Source organism: Ostrea edulis, chromosome 7 (genome assembly GCF_947568905.1).
Source record: "Ostrea edulis chromosome 7, xbOstEdul1.1, whole genome shotgun sequence".
NCBI lineage: Eukaryota > Metazoa > Mollusca > Bivalvia > Ostreida > Ostreidae > Ostrea > Ostrea edulis.
Window position 1 is genome coordinate 33,234,595 of NC_079170.1, and position 18,120 is coordinate 33,252,714.

An 18,120-nucleotide genomic window follows, 5' to 3' on the forward strand; every position below is an offset into this window, starting at 1 on the left:
CCGTGATTCTATGGTTTTTTTTTTACACATCTACCCTAGACATGATCAGTACGGGAATGTCTGATGTTGATTCAATTTCCTGGGCTGCCTCTTCTTTGTTTTTGTTTGGAGTTTGCCCATTTTGTTAACTTATTCAAACTTGTTGTTTACATTATCTTTCTCTCAAACTTTGTTCATTTGTTACTTCGTTTACATAGCTTATTTTCATTTATTTATTTATTTTTTTGTATTTGTTACTTATTATTATCTTTTATAAATTATGCATGGTTGAAATAGAATCTCTCTGGGTACGAGTTAGCTTTACTATTTGTCAACGTAATTGGGTTAACTCGTTCCACTTGAGATTAATTAAGTTAATTATATTAAGTTATATATATATATATATATATATATATATATATATATATATATATATATAAATGCACGTTATAGCTACATTGTTAATTGTAAAACAGCCCATTTGTTAATACTGGTACAATCCCTTTTAACAAAAGCGGATCTGCGACTGTCCATGTATTGCCACTGAGAAATAATACAAATTCAACATAATTACATGTGTCGTACCTGCAACACATTTAACATTTATACATTCACTATTCCTTCTGAATTATGTTTTTGTATTTAATTAATGTTTCGTGACATCAATACAGCTTCCAAAACGGAATTTTGCTGACGAAGAAGGTGAAAGGGTATGATATCATTTCAAGTAATCTAATGTTGACGGATTATATACAATTCAACACTTGAAAAGGTGAATATAAAGAACAGAGATCAATCTCTTAACTCCTAAAAGAAATACAAACCTAAGAATTGGGCAAACACGGACCCATTGATATATCAGAGGTGGGATTAGGTGCCTGTCACACCCGTCGTGAGCCCTATATATTGTTCAGGTAAACGGCGTAATCCGTAGTTAGAACCAATGTGTCACGAACTACCTAACAATTGTTATGAAACATGTCAGATAGCATTTGACCGAATGACAGTTGTATTGGCAAACTAGATCGTGATAATAATTACAGAATTTGCGAAATTCTGAATTTAAACTAGACTATTAAAACTCCTGTAACATTAACGTGTTTGTCAGTGGATGCTTCTATTTAAAATTGCATCATACTTCGTTACTAGCTTGAAAATACGGATGTATATTTAATTGCTGTTATAAAATTTAGAAATTCATTTCAAAATTAAGGATGATCTCCCTCATACATAGCTCTTATCCTTAGACGAATTTGACTCCACTTTTTTTGGCCCGCTGATTTTGGCTATAATATCTTTAAAATTTCATTGTTATTCGGATTTCAAACATTTCGGTTGAGCATCACTGAAGAGACATTATTTGTCGAAATGCGCATCTAGTTCATCAAAATTGGTACCGTATAAGTTTTACATACACAGAACGTGCTCTTTCGTATCGAATCGGTTTATAAACATAAACACCATATGCAGGTGATAATGGAATATTGTTACATAAATAAGGGAAGTTGATGATGGAGAAGCTGAAGTCATCCCGTTTCGTGGCTGTCGTAATTCATGTAATCTTTCGTATGCTCTGTTTGGATTCTGAATTAAGAAATAAATCTATTCTAATCCCGTGTGGATCCGGGTTAGAAAGGTCCTCAGTACCCTTTACTTGACGTAAAAGGCGACTAAATGTGGCGGTCCTTCGGATGAGACCGTAAAAACAGAGGCCCCGTGTTACAGCAAGTGTGGCACGATAAAGACCCCTCCCTGCTCAAGGACCGTAAGCGCCGAGCATATGCCTAAATTTTGCAGCCCTTTGCCGGCAAAGGGCTGTAAAATTTATCTAGGTGAAAAGTTCTCGAGCGTCCCGCAATATTCAATCAATCAATCTATTTTACTCTATCATGCCTGTGCATCACATGTTTGTTTTCATTTGGAAATCCGGGTTAGAGTAGATCCTCACTTGCTTGTCTTAAGAGACGACTAAATGAGATGGTCCTTGGGATGACAACACAAATACTGAGGTCCCTTGTCACAGTAGATGTGGCTCGATAAAGATCCCTCCCTGCTCAATGTCGGTAAGCGATGCACATAGGCTTAAATTTTACAGCCCTTCAAAGTTAACGAGTGAGACGTTGAAAAATGTACAACCAACCATGTTTACCGATCTCGGAATATAGATGCTTAATTTTCTATTGAATGAGAAACATTTTTTAGTCATTTCTAAATTTGTTTGCAATATCTATTGATTAATTTTGATGATGATAAAATAGGATTATCAGTTTTTGGTCTCAAAGACATTTTTCAACCCATGCATTTATCTTTTATGTGCAAGTTTGATATGCATCAATGTTCTTATCATCTTTTGATGACGTCACGGGTATTAGAAACTAATGAACGTGACATGCCTCTGATCTATGGTAAAACGATTAATACAACTGTGTTTTGATAACATATTACATATAATTTCCTTGCTCTACAAACGCGTTGTAAATGGTAAATCTTAATTTGACAGCACGTATCTCATGTCTATTTATTTCCCCGTGGGAATTCGGGTTAGAGTACCTGGCCTGCGTCGAATATCGTAGCGGCTAGCCTATAGGCTAGGTATGGTGGTTGATTTATGTTATTTTACTCTTTATTGTTTTATTTCCAGGCGAAAAGACAACAAAACGATATTTAGTGACGTTTCGTCTCGAAATAACGAAAAGACGACAAAATGATAATATAAGCTACTTTTCCCTTCAAAATAAAGACAACACATGGTAAAATGGCACAGATCAGCTACTATACCTAGACTCTAAGCTAGCCGTAGCGGTTTGAACGCAGCCCTTGTCCTCAATACCCCTTGCTTGTCGTAAGAGGCGACTACTTGGGGCGGTCCTTCGGATGAGACCAAAATTACGAGGTCCCGTGTCACAGCAGGTGGATCACTCCTTACTCAAAGGCCGTAAACGCCGACCATCGGCCTAAATTTTGCAGTCTTTCACCGGTAGTGGTGATGTCTCCATGTGAGTGAAAATTTCACACAAGGAACGTTAAACAATATAAAATCAATCAATCAATTTATTTATTTATTGATTCCAAAACAGGGCCACTTTGAGAATATAAGGTACACGATTATGTAACAGTACGTACAAATATAACTACAGTGTATCTACACATACAAATGCGATTGTTACATTCTCAGTACTTTTTAGTGAATTGATCATTCTATACATGCATGGTTCATAAGTTGAAACATTTGTTGAAATGTAATTATATTTGATATTCATTATACAGTATCAACCAAGTAAATCTATATGGTATATATTCAGGAAACACTTGCTAAAACTACTGTGCAGTTTTACTTCATGGTGGGAGTTCTATGTTTATTTCCCGTTGTCTTTCTGTACAGAAAAACAGTAAGTTTTCTAATATTGGAAAAATGTCTTATCTTAATTAATCTTAGAATGATTTGGAGTTATTTTGCAGACTGTTATCAGTAAATCGAATCCTTTAAACCTGTAAATTTAATGAATTTGCGTATGATACATGGGATAAAAAGTATTTTCATTAAGAAAATTAGCGCCTCAACTTTTCAGCGCAAGTACGTAAAATGGCATAGCTGTGTAGGTAATGGTTCAATACTTATTCAATTAATCCGAACATATTATACATACATACAGTTAAACTAATTTGTTAATATTTCCCACTTCCATAAAAATTGACAATACTACAAACTTAGGTGCGAAACTCTTACTAAATAGATTTGCAAAACTTGTATGAAAAAGGAGAATAGAAGACCCTAAAAGTTGTTTTCCTTTTTAATCAGAATAAACATTCTATTTTTTCCCAATGAATACGCCAGTATGTCAATCTGATTGAAATCAGGTCCTCCATCCGCTCCTTTATTTTCATGTTGTCGCTACATCATAAAAAGGGCGAACCTTATTTTAATCATATTACATTTACCATTATGTAATTAAGTTTTATGCTTGTTAACTAAACACATACATCAAGAGCATGTAGACTATGTACAGTTGATGCAATTTTATAAGTTACAAGAGAAAGCAAGGCACTTAGCATTCTATACATTTAAAGCTGTATCGTCCGAATTCCGACTAATTTTGTCCACCTTGTAAAAACACTGATAAATTATCGTACGTACGTATTTATGGGGCTATACGACATGTTAAACATCATTTCACCTGTTTTAACAAGAATTATTTGATTTTAAATCGATGTTTACAAACATCTGTATCTCGGTCATTTCTTATGCATATTCAGAAGATAAATCATGTGACAATCACATGACTAGTTCAGACTTCAATGAAACATGGATACAGAGGTAAGATCACCAGTAATATGATTCGCGTAAAGTTGTGTATTCTGATACTATATCGCATTTGACGATATCCAGATACTCAAAACGGCAAAATACGAACGTTGTAATACTAGTAAATTTTTTCTAAGGTGTGTATTTATAGATTTTCTTTTCTTTTGATATACTTTGAATGCAATTCCAGTCAACTTCTTCAACTGGCGCTGTTTCCCCTGTGAAAGGTAGAGGAAAGCCTAGAGGACGCGGACGTGGCCGTGGTCGTGATAGAGGAAGGTCAGCAGTAAGAAGAGACAGGTCAAACAGAAAAGAGGAGGAAGTTCTCCAACGCACCGAGCAAAGAACAGAAATTGCTAAGGTTAGTATTGAATATCAAATTTGTGCATTTCAATGACTGAGTATCAAATTATGGCTGAAGGTCCTAAAGTCGTGCGTGCCCAGTAGTCGTGCGCCATTTTGTTTGTTGTCATAATCGGGGCGCGTGCCCAAATATTACGTCACGAGCAGCTGATTTTCGAAGATAATAGAAGAGAGCGTCCGTATTTTTACTCAGAGTGAAATATGCGAAACAAACAGGTAAGAAGGATAAAAATACAATTATACACCCAAAATACCCGCCATTTTGTTAATGCTTTTCCCCCTGTCTGTGAAAGTATATGTTAATCATACTGAACCGCAACCTGTGGACATACCAACCACATGGCTAATTAGCATAACCCAAGGTGAAGGCTACCACGTAGTTTGAATTGTTTACGAGGCCAAATATTTTAATTGTTGGTGTATTGAAAATTTGGTAGTCCTTATTTTTATTTGGAAGGTTGTATAAAACGTAGGGAATTAGTGTGTAGTAATTGTTATTAAAGAATAGTACTTTATTTCATAAATTTCATCGATTTAATTTTATAATATGATCTAATAATGTACACTAATCTACCATATATATTAAAATGTTACATCTATGAATAAATCAAATTTCTCAAACTCTAAGAGTATTAATTAAAATCATTAGAGATTTGGTAATCTGATGAAATGAAAATTTTATTTTTTAATTTGAAGTTAGTACTAGTAATAGACTAATACATGTAAAGTGATAAAGTTATCTCTTTTACTGTTTTAGACTTCAAAGAAAAAAACAGATATTAGGTTGAGACAATACAGTCCAACTCGACTTATCAATGCCTATCTGGCTGTCAAGGATATGGGTATTAGTGTCCGTAAGGCAGCGAAGAAATATAGTGTCCCCGTCCAAACTCTTCGTGACCGCGTGAAAGGGAAAGTTGATATGGAGAAGGTCACTATGGGACCAGCACCTTTATTAGGACAGGAAGCCACGCAAATGCAAGGAACAAGAAAACTTCATGTCGGACTAACAATGACTCTCAGGAACCTGGACCTTCCTACATGGGCCCAACGAGTAGTAAGAAGATAAACACTTCTCATCATACTAAGGATCATTCTCAGGAACCTGGGTCTACAAACCGATATCTTTTATCCGAAGATGTTTCCATTTCTGAGGAAGAACTGTGCTGTATTTGTAAAAAGTACACACCTGAAGCCGTCCGACAAAGTGCATCCCTAATTTTTGTGAAGTGGGTGCAATGTGATATGTGCAGACATTGGGTTCACTTAAACTACTGCACTGATATCAGAGTGATTCGTATTGGTGATCAGTATAAATGTCCCCACTGTAAATAGAGTAAACACGTGTACTTTTGAAATATGTTTATTACCAAGTTTTGAACAGTTTCATTATTCGAAATATAGTTGACTTTGATGTTATTTTGATGCCTATCATATTTATTCTGTTGTGAAATTTATGGTATTTTGAGTTTCATATTGAAATTCATCAAACTGTGAAATGCAATCAGTGTAATGAAATATTTCATTTCCATTAGCTGTATATAAGTGTAAATGCATAAAACGAATGTGATATTTAAGAAATGAATGAAAAAAGTTACCACACACTAAAAATGTGTTTTTCTTGGCCTCATTTAGCTGTTACATCCGGGTGCACGACTACTGGTCCTAAACAAATATGGCTGACGTTGAACTTCACTTGCTTTGTGTCTCAATAATAAACATGATAAACCGTTTTGAAATATTTTGAATAAAGAGAAAGTAAGATTATAACATGGTAAGTTAAAATATCATGTGAAATAAGCTAATATTTCGTTTACCTGTTTCTTGAAACGGATACTCTCTTAAGCGCACGACTACTGGGCACTCGAGGGTATATTGAGCAAAACAGCATGATGCACATGCAATTAGTGTGCACTTTATATGCATGGTATCTATTTCTCTCTCTATATATGTATATGTTATAAAATTATACATATATATAATGCAATAACTCAACCGCTTTCATTTCAAGAGTTATGACATTATTGCTTAGTTACACATTATATATTTAACTATGACGTCAAATGTGACGGATTGTATTGACGCTTTAACAAAGATCATTATGACGTCATGATACAGCGTTATGAAATATTACATGAGAAGAAGAAAAGGAAATAAATACACAGCCGACTTTTGGTCTGTGCAGGATAAAAAAATATACAATATGTACAATAATAATAACAAGTTTGTTTACATAGCAGTTGAATTCTGAACTATGTGTTAACAATCAAATAAAATCAATATATGCACCCAGGGGTGCATGAACCGAGTTGCATGGGATACATTGTAAAGTCAGGAATGATGTGGCATATTTATAATTGTGAAGAACTAATTTCAGTTTTAAACTTTTCGAGTTACTGTCCAGAAACCATATTTGTCTGAAGTTTTCAATCTATTTTCGGTCACTGTGACCTTGACCTTTGAACTTATTTCTCCAAAATCAATAGGGGCCTTGCTTTGATGGTATCCAACAATATATCCAAGTTTCATTTGATTAAAATTTAAATTAAAAAAAAATTGAGTTATCCTCCGGAAACCAATTTTTTTAAATTTTAAATCTATTTTCGGTCACTGTAACCTTGACCTTTGACCTATTTTCTCCAAAATCAATAGGGGTCTTCCTTACCTGGTACATAACAATATCGTGAAGTATCATTTGATTCGGATTTGAACTTTCTGAGTTATCATTCGGAAATAAAATATTTCTGAAATTTTCATTCTATATTCGGTCAGTGTGACCTTCACATTTGACGTTTTTTCTCCAAAATCATGAGGGGTCTTTCTTACTTGGAACCCAATAATATATTAAAGTTTCATTTGATTTGGATTTAAACTTTCTTGGTTATCATCCAGAAACCAAATTTTTCTGAAATTTTCATTCTATATTCGGTCACTTACTTTGACTTTTGACCTTTTTTCTCCAAAATCAATAGGGGTTTTCCTTACCTGGAACCCAACAATATAGCAACGTTTCTTTTGATTCGGATTTAAACTGTCTGAGTTATCATTCGGAAACCAAATTTTTCTGAAATTTTCATTCTATTTTTGGTCACTGTGACCTTGACCTTTGACCATTTTCCCCCAAAATCAATAGGACTTTCCCTTACCTGGTACCCAACAATATATAAAAGTTTCATTTAATTACATTTTAAACTTTTCGAGTTATCATCCGGAAACCAATTGTTGACGCCCAACCGCCCGCCAACCCGCCCGCCTGCCCGCATCACCAAACCAATAGCCGAGTTAAACTTCGTTGAAATTCTGTGGATATTTACTTATATTTTGGATTATATATATATATATATATATATATATATATATATATATAGTCAAAAAAATATATATATATATTATATGCAAGGTGAAGATAACGAACAGTGATCAATCTCATAACTCCTACAAGCAATACAAAATAGATAGTTGGGCAAACACGGACCCCTGGACACACCAGAGGTGGGATCAGGTGCCTAGGAGGAGTAAGCATCCCCTGTTGACCGGTCACACCCGCCGTGAGCCCCATATCCTGATCAGGTAAACGGAGTTATCCGCAGTCAAAATCAGTGTGCCAAGAACGGCTTAACAATCGGTATGAAACACGTCAGACAGCATTTGACCCAATGCGAGGTTGTATTGACGAACTAGATCGTTATAACGACCATAGAATTTGCGAAATGCTGACTTCAATCGAGAGTGTTGGAATCCCTGTACCATCAACTTGTTTGTCAGTAGCTTACCTCGATTTAAAAACTGACTATACCCAGAACAAGCTCTTGCATATCGAATCAGTTGAGATATATGAACACCATATGCAGGTGATAATGGAATATTGCTATATATATATATATATATATATATATATATATATATATATATATGTATTTATATAATATATATATTGTAGAGACATGTGCAGAGCCTCACCCATGAGGCATGTCAGCAAATGCTCATTGAAGTAGCATCCAGATCAGCAAGTCTAATTTGTTATTGGACATAATTGACATGGCAAGACCTGGAGCTCCTGGTCAGCCTACATCTGTACCAGACGTACAATCCTGGTGTACCTGTAACAGCTGTCGTAACATGCCTAAAAGGTCTGCTGTGGCAGAAGTCCAGAACAGTGCACAACCCTTTTGCCGGTATGTACCTTGCCACTAAATTATTATACATCTCTTCATTCTATGTACAAGTTATATTTTCTATCAGATCCTTATTTTGCAGTGTTGTATGAATTGATATATAAATTGTAATTAGGATTTTCATGTTCTGTGTCTTGATGAGGCTGTCCTCGCCCTGGCCCGCCTATATAGAGAAGATGTGTTAGCTTAACCAGCTGATGATGATTATAACAGGGGGAACAGACACTCTGCATACAGACAGTACAAGCTTTGGACTTATGGAAAGCTGGGACCAGGGCAGAGAAAAGTCATTCCAAGCTTTTGTGTTTGGAAAATACGCAACAAATACCCAGAACCCTGAGGACAATATGTGTGTTTTGTCCAGGGAAGACTATATTAATCTTGGGGGGGGGAAACGAAACAAACAAACAACAATGAATCAGTGTGTGCATTAGAATTGATATTCAGTGGCAAGATCAAATGTTCAATGTCTTTCAAAAAGCAAAATTCACTAACTTTTCATTTAGACCCTACCACATCCAAGTATAAACTAAAGTATCTAAACTTATTATCAATTAGAAATAATAATCATGATAATAACATTCTATGTACCCTTTCTACTGTTAATCACACCGTATATATGTAATCTTTAAAAGTATATGTACCTTAAACAAGTAGAATTGACAATTCCCCCAATCACAAAATTAATGGAATTTGACCCCACCCACCCCCTCCCACTGGAATTTCAATTGTTTTCTTTTTATATCAATTTCTTAGATCTTGTCCCTTAAATAACTGTATCAACATATTGCTATAGTACAGGAACATCAAATTTCACAAGGAAGATCCATTTTCATAAAAAATGTCAGTAAGCTTAATTTATTTCCAGTTTACCGGTATACAATGCACTGAAGTTGGCCATACAATTATGATTAGTTATAAAGTACTAGACATATTTTCTTCCACATCTCAAAAATAGATTGTTAAAATGCAAAATGTATAAGTAAAAGGCATCGAAGATGGAGAGAAATACACAAGAATGCTATGGACTGCAATGCACTAATGGATCAAATTAATTCCACAGATAAATAAAATCTGAAACTTTAATCCTAAATGACAACATGGATTCTACACTAAAATTAGTTCACCAAAATAAATCTGTTTATTATAGAGCAATATGTAATTGCCTTCATGCTAATTTCAACAATTGCAGCTTATATTGCATGTATTTAGATATTTTTGTAGTTTATATCACCAGTGTATATCCCATTTTGGCTCGATCTGTAACCCTTCCCCATATTGCCATTCTTAATTGGCAAATTGTATTTGCATTCTTATACATAAATAAGGTAATCAAGGTATATTGACTGCAGAAATGTCCCTATAATTCTCAATGGAAGTGTCACTTAGAACATTTTCAAAGAAGAAGAAGGAGAAGAAATTAACCTTGGCAAAGCTCGAACTTGCATACAAGATTCATCATTGTAAGCACACAAGAAAACAATTTGCATTAAACTGAATAATTTGACATATGGCTACCTACTCTTCATAATAATGCACGAGTATTTATTCACAATACACAGAAGCAAGTAAGAGATAATCAAAAAAATGTAAAAGTACTTTCACTATATACACATGTACCATTTGAGCCCCAATTGACAACCCGACCACCTGGCGATGGGGTAGGAACTTTTAAAATTTGATAAACAGCTACATGCTTCTTATAGCCATGCAAACATGCACAGAATTAAAACTGACACACATGTAGTTTCACTAAATACCAATCTGGTTCCTACCCAAGTGCTGGAGATTGGGAGCCATGAAATTTTTATACAGAAATCTTGATCATTATAGATAATGGACAGATTTCCTGTCTCATGTTCCTTATTTAAAAAATATCTTTAAAACGTTTAGGATTTGACACCCCTCAGGCCACAGTAGTGCAATGACAAAGAAATAAACAATTATAAAACCCTTTATCCTTAATAAGTCCCATATCAAAATGGCTATGTACAGGTACTTACTGATAAGAAGTCAAATAATTTAAAATCCACAACGGACAATGACTTCATATTAAACAACAACAGGCATCTACCAAAATTCAAATCAACCAGTGACATTGGTTAATTTAGGCCAGGCTTTAACCAATATCTGGAACAACATCTTTCAAGCATTTCTTAACACTTTAGTGGCATCAATGAGGTGCTGTTGTCAAGCTGCGTGAATGCAAATGGTGGTCACACGTGTTATCAATTTTGTTAATTTAAGTTCGAATATCGGTGTCTTTCGAGTGTGCTGAAATTGACGTTATTCGACGTTAACATTAATGGATTATGAAATGTTGTAACGATTAAATTTGTTATTAACAGTATTACAAAAAAATAAAATTTGTTCATTGTTATTTTTCTACTTATTGTTTTTCAGATACTAAATAATGGACAGTTTCTTTTTTTTCCGCTAGTATATTTCTCCTGATGCCCTCTTTAGACTAAATATAACCTATCTATTTTTATTAGAATCTTTTTTCAATATATTCAAATCTATTTAAATTTTAATCTATTTCATCATATTGTATCCATGGGCACCTGAAGTGTGGATAGTGTGTGCTTAGATTGTATTCCATTCTAGCCCCAGTGAAAAAATATAGAACCAATAATTTATCCAACATAAGTTATTTCTCCGCCGATCACACTTATAAGTCGTTCAGAATAGTCAGTTTCTATCCCCCCTTTTTTGGTAAGCTTTTTAAATGAATACCACTTGTCAGATTGTACTAAATATGAACAGGTGCACAACAATATACGAGTGTAAACAAACAGGGGCTACATTGTAGCGGCTTAGAGATCGATTCGTGAGGTGTAAACAACTTTAAACAACAACTTTAAACTTTACCGAAGGAATATCCGTGAATGTCTCGTCAGGCTTTCATCCAAATCCCATGTCGTCAGTTTTCTCCGGTACCGTGGACACAATCTAAACATAGACAGAGTAAACCACTATATTTAGTAACGGGCTATTCCAAAGTGTTTTTTTTTTCATTATTTTTAAAATATGCTCAAATCACTGTCATTTCCTTTTGTATGTAATTTAAACAAAAAGTATCAATTCTATATTCAGTATTAAGTTTGTAGTAATATGTTAATTCCTTCAGAAAACGATGCGTAAAATATGCCTCTGTTATAACTGTACACTATAGTTTCAAGTCTGCCATTCAAATCTTTACAGCTGACAGCTCGCGAATTTAAATCTGCAACCCAACCAGTCCCAACAGGTGTTAAGTCGAATATTGAACTTACACCTGTAGATTATTGTTAAAAGTGAGTTTGATCTCAGTGAAGAAAAGAAATAATTACTCACCGTCAAAGGCAGGACACCCTATATCTAATATTCATTCACGAGTTTCTGTCTTGTCCCTACATGACGCAGGGTAGAGGACAATGAAACAATAGATCGATATATATATTGAATTTCGGTCATGGGTTTTTCCCATTTAAAGACAAGTTTAAATGCCGGAATTGTGCATTTGTTGGGCTTTGGTGGTGTGTAGCTTATAATATATGCATGATACGTGAAATGATTGCTTTTTTTTTTCTGATATAAACAGCTCTATCACTTCTTTATCTTGTGGATTTGATATCAAAGTACTATTTAGTAAAACTGATGAATGACACATGTATAAAGGTATTATGTACTAGTATACATATTGGGCATGACAACGATTTGTGTTATATATATTCTTTATTGCTGAAGACATACGTCTTATGGCATACATGTTTACAAAAATAATAAACCAGTTAACAATTGTATGGCATGGCATGGCTTTATATGGTCTGTTACACAATACTGATGTGAATTTATAAACAGAGAATGCTATATAAGTAAATCATTACGTAAATTAAAGGCACAGTAAAGATATTTTCCCAAATTACACAACTCTTTGAACATTTTTACACTTATTTCCTGCGCAATTCAATAAAGCAAGGACATTTTAAAATAAAATGAAATTCATCCTCAATATCTAAATTACAAAGTTTACAATAGTGTTTATTCCATACAACATTAAAATGACGTCCATTCTCAATGGCGAGACTATGCGAAGACATTCTAATTCTACTAATGTGTTTTTTATAAACATGTGGTATAGCCTTCATCAAGTAAAATTACAATGAAAAATAGTCATAACTGTAACTATAAATTTTACATCTTGGTGAGGAGTTGATTTTTTCAACAATACGCTGCACAAAAATATACAATATACGTCATTATATTCTTGATTACACCAAATATGACCAAAACCTATATCAAATAGTTTGTTTTTTATATGTTATAGAAATAAATGGACCAAAACGATAGATGATGTAGAAAAGCTTTTTAAATCAGGGGGGTGGGGGGGGGGGGGGGCTTTTTACTACTTTTGGGAAAGTGTGTCTAATTAAAACACTTGCTATATCACAATTTAATTATATACAGCATCTACATGTATACTCGATTATCCAAAAAGATTAATTAACCAAACTTCTTGATAAAAAAATTAATTTCATTTGGAACAAAGGGAACAGAAATAAAAGAAGCACAATGATTGGGAATATAAGTTAAGGTGGTATCAATTTAGTTGATATTGAATCCAAAATAAAGTCATTGAAAGCAGCATCGGTGGAGAAGATATATTCCTCCAATACATATGCATTAACTAGTATGGAGTATATGAAACGGTGGATTCCGGGGATGACTTCCTGTTCTCTCTGTAGTTTCTGCTTCCCTTGTTCATAAAAAACTTTTTATTATACAAAATACTGTCCTCCCCATAACATTATTGCATGTAATATTTTCCGCTCTGCGTTTTCTCAACGCCCGTCACTATATAGGGGGTTGGGGGTGGGGGGGGGGGTAACAAAGTCGGTGAAAAAGGGCGGTACCCACGGACGCTTGTTTAATATTTTTGTCATAATAAGTTATAAGCTAATGGGTTTAAAATGTATATGCATTAGTATGAAGTGTATGAAACGTGGGATTCTGTGGATGACTTCCAGCTCTCACTGTAATTTCTGTTTCCCTTATTCATGATTAAGCCTTATTATTACATATGATAGAATTAATATTTTCTGTTTTCCGCTCCGTATTTTAGCAGCGACCAGGACTTCCCTAAAAGTAAACCCAAACGACAAATCTAAATGCTGAAATGATACATTATGGCGTTTTCAGTGAACAAATCAAGATGTTTAAAGGCATTGTACCTGATGTGATCAGGATAAAAAAAAGCTAGCCTTAAAAACACGACAACCTTGAAACTGTGCATCAAGCAGTACTTTTAATTATCCCCCTTTGCGAGTTCGGTCAAAAGTCAATCGGTGAAAAACCAAGTTTTCCTTTATCCTACCAAATGTTAGAGGTTACATCTGTAAGTTATTTCTTACAAGTTTATCTCGGGGCATTATTACATGTAATTGTAGCTGTTTACAACTGATGAAGAAATAATAAAAGTCAAACATGGAGATAAGAAACTTGCAAAGACCAACGTACGGTAGGCAAGATTTTTTCACCAAAAAGTGGCGGACAGGGGAAGTAATTTGCAGTGACGTGTTGATACGGGTATGTTGGTCGTGTGTAGTTACCCACGAAATCCATGATGTATACAACATGAGCTTCGAACCACTCTGACCAGGGTGGAGTCACAACAGGAGAACAGTTTTATATTGGTGCTAGACATAATGGGGGATTATTCAAAATTAAATATTCATGTCGGGCTGTGTTGGATTTTTTTTTCTCTTGAGAACAGCAATTTCATGTTGTACGCACAGGCAGTTATATCGCTTGGGTTCGAATTTATTATCAAAGATTAAAGGTGGGTCTATAGAACCCTAAATATAGGGTAACCAAGTTCGCCAATGTAAAAACAATAAAACAAATGGTATATAATCCTACTCTGTATTCTAATATATTTATACATAATCAATCTATATTACAACCAATACAAAGTTCATCCCTAAATTCAGTATACTTCTCACAATATGCAAAAATGAATTAAGAAAAATGCTTATTATTTTTTGGTCGACTTTTAGTTGGGCCCTGGCACTATATCAGTAGACATAATGTTTGAACATTGCAATACGCTACATGTACATATATCAAATAGAATATGCAGCATTAGATATCATTTCTGAGTTTTATTTCTTACTCCAATTCATAAACTATAGTCTGGTTTATCAAATTACTAATACATAGTATTTCGACATACCTACTTGTACATCGCTAATTTAAAAAAAACTGTAGGAACTCTTCAGTTTCGGGAGATAAAATATTGTGCTATGGAAATCATCATTTGAACGGAGTGATGTTTATTTTATGGAATTTACATGCTTAAACGGTAAGTAATGCAGCATTAATAGCAATACAGAGTTCGTATGATAGTCGACTAACTTATTTGAAGCAAACAGCAGTGTCATCTAAGTGCACATTAATTGCTAGAACCGGTCGAAATTCTCAGATATGAATTATAAAGGATTGTCTCGAGATTCGGTGAAGGCGTCAGTCCAAATCCCAACCGAGATTAGGCTAATCCAGAATAAGGAAAAGGTGAAGATAACGAACATTGATCAATCTCATAACTCGTTGGTTGGTTGTATATTGTTGAACGTCCCTCTTGAGAATGTTTCACTCATATGGAGACATCACCATTGCAGGCGAAGGGTTGAAAATTTAGGTCTACATGTATACTCGGCACTTACAGTCTTTGAGCTGGAAGGGATCTTTATCGTATCACACCTGCTGTGACACGGGACCTCGGTTTAGCGGTCTCATCCAAAGGATCGACCCATTCAGTATTTCCATACTAATATTGTCTTTGATAATCTGTAACAGTGATGTTGTTAATAGATAAAGCTATTTCATAATAGTACGTCTATTTCTTAATATAAGCTGTTTTGATTATTCTAGACAATATTTAAAAAGTTTAAACAATAAATAGGTGATGCTCATCAAACACATGTTGTCTTTGACAATTTCTAAAAGTAAGTTGGTTAACAGATAAAGATGTTTCGTAACAGTACGTTTGTTTCCTAATACAAGCTGTTTTAATTGTATTAGACAACATTTACAAAGTTAATACCAAAATGTGCGTGAATATGAGAATGACACCAACACCACAATCCCCCAAAATGGAACCAACACAGATAATGCCTCAGATAAAATGCATACTACCTGAACATGTGTCAGAGGAATTAGACAAAAATTATTAATCATGGTAGACATGATAGAACAAAAATTCGGCAACATATTCGATAATCTAGAAAAATGGATGTTTAAAATGTAATCGCAGTTGGATGCTCGGGTACCAGATGTACAGGCTGGATTAAATGCGGTGCATTCAGTGAAAAAAATCCCTAAAAATTCTATAGACCAAGCTGTTCACATGCAACAGTCTAAATCATGGGTAGGCACAACAGAAAAAAATTAGACATTTCAGCACCTTTTCGGTTAGATCCAAATTAGGGTGCCTTGTTTAAAATAATGTAAAAACTGGTGCAGGATCTAGTAATGGAGCCGAGGACTTCCGTGAGGAAATGTCAGAGTCTGTTGGGGAAATGGCTATATCAGCTATGTCTCCGGTAACTCAGGTTTGCACTGAAATTATTGAGGGGCTGGGTAGAGATAGTAAGGTTCCGCCTGTATCACAGCTGAACGAGACAATTGTCATGTTGACTGCACCTCCATGACATAGTGATGGTACTGATCGCACCAATGAGAAAATGTCAGAATCAGCTCGGGAGATGGTCGTAACGACTATTCCTCCGGTGACGAAGCTTAGCATTGAAACTATTGATGGTGATAGTAAGGTCCTGTCAATGTCACATTGGAATGGGACAAGGGACATGTTGGCTGCATCTCCATGATGACGATGATGACCACCGCGAGAATATGCCAGAGTTTGCTGGGAAAATGGCCATAATGACTGTACCTCCGGCAATCAAGCTTTGCATTAAAAAGTCATACCAGTGCCACAGCTCATTGAGACAACACCAAAGTCTATGGACTTTCATATTTGGTCCCGCACACATCCTTTGTGTTCTGTGCCATACACACAACAGATACAGCACAGGAGTACCTATTGCGAACAAGTGCTGGGCTGTATCTTGGTGTCTTGACACTCTGAAACCAACGGCATTCTATAAGTTCATGCCAGGGTTGCTACACCTCTAATAAAGACAGAGGGCTTTACATAGATAATTTTTTCACACCTTGACTGCCATGGCGTGTAAAACGTTGCTATGTATGTTCAATATCTTGTGATGTATGTTCTATATATTGTGATACATATTATATATATTGTGATGTATATTCGATAATCTTGTGATGTATGTTCGATAATCTTGTGATGCATGTTCGATAATCTTGTGATTTATGTTCAATATATTGTGATGTATATTCTATATGTGTTATGTATATTCTATAATCTTGTGGTGTATGTTCGATAATCTTGTGATGTATATCCTATATCCTGTGATGTATATTCTATATCTTATGATGTATGTTCTATAATCTTGTGATGTATATTCTAAATTTTGTTATGTATATTCTATAATATTGTGGTGTATGTTCGATAATCTTGTGATGTATGTGCAATAATAGCATTGTGGGTAATATGACACAACAGTGTTCTATTACATTAAGGACAATTTTCATTGGTTGGAAATAACGAAATTATCCGGTGATGCAAGAGTAGTTTTAACGTCTTCCTTAATGCTAATGATGTGAAATTGGAACTGAATGAAGCAGGTAACCCTTTGCCAAAATTGTAGATTTCATGATCCTAGAGTAAGGCTTTTAAAGGAACTGCTTCACGATATTCCCTAAAATTCTGTTTTGCACTTCTAATGATCAAAATCTACTGTCAAATGTGTTTAAAAGGTTTCACAAAAAATAATGTTATACATTATCACAGAAGCTCATTCTAGAGAGATCATTATTTGTTTTTTCAACAAAGATTTCAATATGTTATTGTTTACGAAATTTTCAAAAGGAATGGATGTAAAACTTATACGGTACCAATTTTGATGCACCAGATGCGCATTTCGACAAATAATGTCTCTTCAGTGATGATCAACCGAAATGTTTGAAATCCGAAATAACAATGAAGTTTTAGAGATATTATAGCCAAAAACAGCGTGCCAAAAAATGTGGAGTCAAATTCGTCTAAGGATAAGAGCTATGCATGAGGGATATAATCCTTAATTTTGAAATGAATTTCTATATCTATAACAGCAATTAAATATACATCCGTATTTTGAAGCTAGTAACGAAGTACTTAGCTACTGGGCTGTAGAG

General features: G+C 34.6%; 1 protein-coding gene and 1 pseudogene across 8 annotated transcripts in view; one reads left to right on the forward strand and one right to left on the reverse strand.

Annotated features, from left to right (window-relative positions):
* LOC130046538 (uncharacterized) overlaps nucleotides 1-18,120 on the reverse strand; it is a 248,343-nt gene that overhangs the window by 36,012 nt on the left and 194,211 nt on the right. For 3 of the 8 annotated variants that reach the window (XM_056144045.1, XM_056144046.1, XM_056144044.1), the window contains exons 1-2: nucleotides 12,157-12,272; nucleotides 11,692-11,772 (exon numbers count right to left, since the gene is read on the reverse strand). The exons of the other annotated variants lie outside the window; for them this stretch is intronic. The gene's annotated coding sequence lies outside the window, so the exon portion shown is untranslated. Of the gene's footprint in view, nucleotides 1-11,691; nucleotides 11,773-12,156; nucleotides 12,273-18,120 lie in introns of those variants that run through there. 8 annotated transcript variants of the gene reach the window in all.
* On the forward strand, nucleotides 4,461-9,342 carry LOC130048044 (P2X purinoceptor 7-like; annotated as a pseudogene).